We start from the raw sequence: 5,172 nt of genomic DNA on the forward strand, positions 1-5,172 counted from the left end.
TCTGCGACCCCACTGGGCCAGGTGCCTGTGAGCGCCCCTGCCGGCGCCAGCTGACCGTGCGCGCCAAGCGGCGTGACTGGCGCACGGGAAGTGGGCTGGCGCTCGCCATACCTACTCGTTTACGTTTTGTGTGCATCTCTTTCGGCTTAACATATCGCAGCTAATAAATCGCTTTAATCCGTTTATATATTTCCATTTCGAACCGATAAACAACAACTAAACAAAGACGAGGCAGCTATAATCTCCGTTTAGATGGGCGCCAGTGACTTTTGAGGGGCGCCAGCGACCTCGGATGAGGACGACTGTGATCTTCAGAAGCGCGCCGGACGCTGTGGAGGGGCGTCGTTGGGCTTGAATGGCGACTTTACACCGGGGTTACATGAGCGATCCGTTCCAAATACGCACTACGCTAATGCGCATCAGCTCCCCACAAACCTATCTACCGCACCGGTTACATGAGACTAATTCGTTTTATCTACGTCAAACGGATCTTGTTTGGCTCACCCGGGCTGACTCCTCGACGGTCGGTAATTCGCATCACAAACGGAATAGGATTAGCGTACAGTCATGGCGCAGTTGCGGCATTTACCGGGACGACCGAACTAAATTTTAATTATTGAACGATATAACATCATTTGATATGCTCAAAAACATTAAAAGTAAACATGAAATCAAAAATTGAAAACAAAGTTTTCGTGTTTTAAATCACTGAGCACTGATTAGCCATGCAGCGACAGCAGGGTGGTCAGAATAAATTTATCCATCAAAATATTTCATTCATTTATTTTTGCTATTTACCAAATTCACCTTCAAAGACTAACCCAAAATATCAACATTTTTTTTTTTGCTATTTTCTACAAAGCATTCAATAAAAAAATGTTTATTATTTTGCATTTTGACGCTTCCATTCAGCAAAGAATAGTTCTTGTGAAATACCTCCATTTCCGGTCCGAGTCGTGCACCTTGGCTACATGAGCGATCCGTTCCAAATACGTACTACGCTAATTCGCATCAGCTCCCCTAGAACTTATCCACGGCACCGACTACATGAGCAAATTCGTTTTAGTGACGTCAAACGGATCTAGTTTGGCTCTCGGCCCGATGCGCATTACAAACGGAATAGCATACAAATGTGGCGCATTTCCGTAGCAATAGAGGTGACTGAATTGATTATTCAATATGTTATGTCTTTTTTTGCATTTCATCTGCTCCTAACATTCTAAGTTAACTAGAGAAAAAAGTTGAAAATTAAGTTGTATTGTTTTGACTTATTGCTCACTTGCCTCTCTCGATTCGTCTGTAGTGCTGTCACAAAAATGTTTCCACTGAAAGTTCTTAGGTATTTTCTTTTTTTTTTGTTTTCATCATATTTATTTTGAAAACTTGACAAAATACCTAAATATTTTTTAACTTTTGATTTCAAAAGCAACAAATGACAAAATACCTTGTATTTTTCATTTTAAGGCTTCTTTTTGGGAAGTAATAGTTCCTGTAATACGTATCTTGGTCCTATTCGCTCCTAAGCCTGTTTCTCAGCGGATTTTGTTCGGACCGCCGATTCGTATTAGCAGGTGGATACATGAGTCGGTAGTACGTTCCTGATTCGCATTAGCGGTGAATCCGATCGTGATACGTATTTGCTTTGCTCATGTAACCGCGTTTCGGATCGCCGATTCGTACTAGCAGGTGGCTACATGAGTCGGTAGTGCGTTCCTAATTCGCATTAGCGGCTAAATACGCATTTACTGTGCTCAAGTAACACCGATATTAGTCTCAATCGCAACAACTTCAGCCTCAAGGGGGGGGGGCGCTAGTGGCTCTTGAGGCCTGAGGGCGCTATTGATCTCGGATAGGGCGACTGTGATCTTGAGAAGGATGCGGGTGCCTTAGAGGGGCGCCAGTGGTTTCAGGGGGCGCCATCGATCTTGAATGGGGCCGATTGGGGCAGCTGTAAACTTCAGAGGGGCGCCGAGTGCTCTAGAGGGGCGCCATCAACCTTTAAAGGGGCGACTGTTCCGTTCAGCTGGGTGCCAGCGGCTCTTCAGGGGCGCCATCGACCCTGGGGGTTCGGAATATTCTGGTTTCCGGAGGGGCGCCCTTCATAATTGGGGCTCAGGTCCTAGTTAGCGATGTCCTGGAGAACATTCGGGTGTCCAGGCACCCCCAAAAAGATACTGAGTTCGATCCCTGCCTTCACATCACTCTTTAATTCATGTTCCCTCTGTAAAACGTCATCAGCCTAGTCGGCGCCAATTGGAGCGCCATCTGGGCGGCTGGGCGGAAAGGGGGGGGGGCATGGCCCCCATGGCCCCCCCTAAATACGCCACTGGGAGGGGGGAGGGGGGTCAGGGCGTGGATAGAGGGTTGCGGGGAGAAAGGGGAGACGGAGAGGGGGCCAAGCTTGACGACGTAAGGCACTCAGATTTGAGATAGGTTGGTTACAGAATTCCACAAAATACTGAAAAATTAGGTATTGATCATGTCTGAGTAATAGTGTCGGAGGTCGCCGAAAGCACCCAGTACTTACTGTTTAAAATACCTATCGAGAGCATACCTTAATACATAGCTTCGGTAACTGGGACATAAAAATTTACATGTAACTGCGGCGCGGGCGGAAAAGCCAGTACTTTTTCAAATAACAAGAGGGCATTGGAGGGGAGGGAATGGAAGGGGTAGGTGGGAGGGGAGGGGAGGGGAGGGGTGGGGAGGGGAGAGGAGGGAGGGAGGAAGCGAAGAATTGTGATAAAGAAGACCGGGAGGGAAGGGAGAGTGACAGATGGGGAGAGGTAAGTGAGAATATGATTGGGTCAGTGAGCGACAGTCAGAGTGGAAGTGAGGGAAGGGGAGGGAAGAGGGATGGAAGCAGGGAGGGAGGGTGGTTAGGGAGAAAGGGGAAGTCTAGGGGCGGAACAGGGTGGGGAAGCACCCATTACCTACGTACTTTTTAAACTACCTACCGAGAGCGAATCAGATATGTATCTGCGCCGCAGATACGTATCTACGCGCGGGCGGAGAAGCTCGTACTTTTTCAAGTACCAAGAGGGGATTGGAGGGGAGGAAAAGGGAGGGGGAGGTGATGTTAAGGGAGGAGAAGGGAGGGAAGGGAGGGAGCGAGCGAAGAAGTGTGATAAAGGAAACGGGGAGGGGAGGGAGCGAGACAGATGGGGAGGGTTAGATGAGTATATGATTGGGTCAGCGGGGAGGGGAGGGACAGAGACAGATGGGGACGGGTTAAGTGAGTACATGATTGGGTCAGTGAGCGACAGTTTGTTTGTTTGTATTGATCTAAAATCCATCCACATAACATCGTTTTTCAGGATCCAGCGTCATGTACAATACAATAAAATGCAAGAAGGCAATAGGCACTGGCAGATAAAATAAGACAACTAATTGCACTAAAACCGGAATAAAACACAGCACCCCAAGATCTCAGGCTTCGCCGGCCGCCACTGCGCGGCGAAACGCGGTCAGCGTGGGCTGCTCTCTGACGGCCGGCGGCAGCCGGTTCCACGCGGCAGCAGCGCGGTAACTAAACGTTCTCTGTGTGGAAGAGAGCCTACACTTCTGCAGCTCCAGGGCGCCAGCTTCTACAGAGCGTGTGACCCGGCTAGACACCTCAGAGCGGGACACAAACATGCGGCGGATGGAGAGAGGGTAAGCTGGTATGTGGAGCGCCTTCCACACCTTCAGTGGGTCCCTCTCCCACACCAGCCGCTCCACTCTGGGCCAGCCCAGGGATGCCAGAGCCGGCCCGATCCTCTCCCGACGCCGCACGCCTGTCACGATCCGAGCACTGAAGTTGATGAGTTTTTGGATCCGGGTGAGTTGATTTTTTTGTGGTTCCGCCCCACACCGAAATGCAGTACAGAATGTGAGGGAACACGTGGGTCTCAATGAGTAACTTTAGCGTTTCCTGGTCAAAATGGTGGCAGAACTTGGAGAGGGATATGAGGAGGGCATTGCACCTCCTGACGATGTGACTGATGTTGGCGTCCCAGGCCAAACACGAGTCGACAGTCACCCCCAACAATTTGATGGTTGGTGACGGTTTCAAGACTGACTCAGCTATGCAGATATGAAAGTTTTCGACCTTGCTGAGAGTCTGGCGGGTTCCGATGAGAATGAAGTCGGTCTTTTGAGGGTTCATTTTAAGAGAATTTGAGCTAAACCAGTGTTTCATGACATCCAAGGAGTTTTCGACACGTTGTTTTAGTGATGCTAAATTTTGAGGGTCAGGACGCGAGTGATCGAGCAGCTGGGCATCGTCAGCATATGCGATCACCCGACAGTCCGGTAGATGGCAGTGCAGGTCGTTCGTTAGCAGGCTGAAAAGGATCGGCCCGGCTATGGATCCCTGCGGAACCCCGCAGGGGACCGACAGGACTGTTCTGCCGCCCCTGACCAGCTGCCCCCGGCCGCCAAGATAACTACCAAACCAGGTCGGGTCGATCCCGTACCACTCCAGCTTGCGCAGGAGGACGCCGTGGTCGACGCTGTCGAAGGCCTTGCTGAGGTCAGCTGCCGTGACTGAGGAGACCTCTCCCCGCTCTGAGTTCTGGCTGATCCATTCGACAGCGTCGAGCACGGCGTCCTCCGTGCTGTGACATGATCGGTAGGCGTACTGGTTGTAAAATAAAATGTTGTGGTCCGATAGGTACCGCGACAGTTGGTCACACACAACCTTTTCAACAACTTTTGATAAGTGAGATAAAAGTGAGATAGGTCTGTGGCTAGATGGTTCGTGTACATCACCGCGTGGCTTAAGGATCGGCACTACCTCGGCAGTTTTCCACGCCTCAGGGAAAACACATTTGGTTAGGGACACATTCACAAGTCGCAGCAGGTGGGGGCCAATCACATCAAAACAGCGCTTCACCGCACCGAGTGGCACCCCGTCCAGCCCCACCGCCCCAGACGAGTTCATCCGCCTCAGAGCTCGCGCCAGCTGCGGTAGGGTCGCAGGCTGGAGCCGGAACGCCGCTGAGACTACTATAGGCGGCCGCGGGGCTAGGCCCGCAGTGACGTCATCATTCAAGTCGGCCGGCACAGTCAGAGAGTGGAATTGAGGGAGGGTGGGAAGAGGGCTGGAGGCAGGGAGGATCTCTCGACAAAACTGATGGGTCAGATCTATGATCTGAGTGGATCTCTCGACAAAATTGAGGGTTTGGATCT

This window comes from Amphibalanus amphitrite, unplaced genomic scaffold (genome assembly GCF_019059575.1).
Source record: "Amphibalanus amphitrite isolate SeventyFive unplaced genomic scaffold, NRLGWU_Aamphi_draft 000110F_arrow, whole genome shotgun sequence".
In the NCBI taxonomy this organism is placed as follows: Eukaryota; Metazoa; Arthropoda; class Thecostraca; order Balanomorpha; family Balanidae; genus Amphibalanus; species Amphibalanus amphitrite.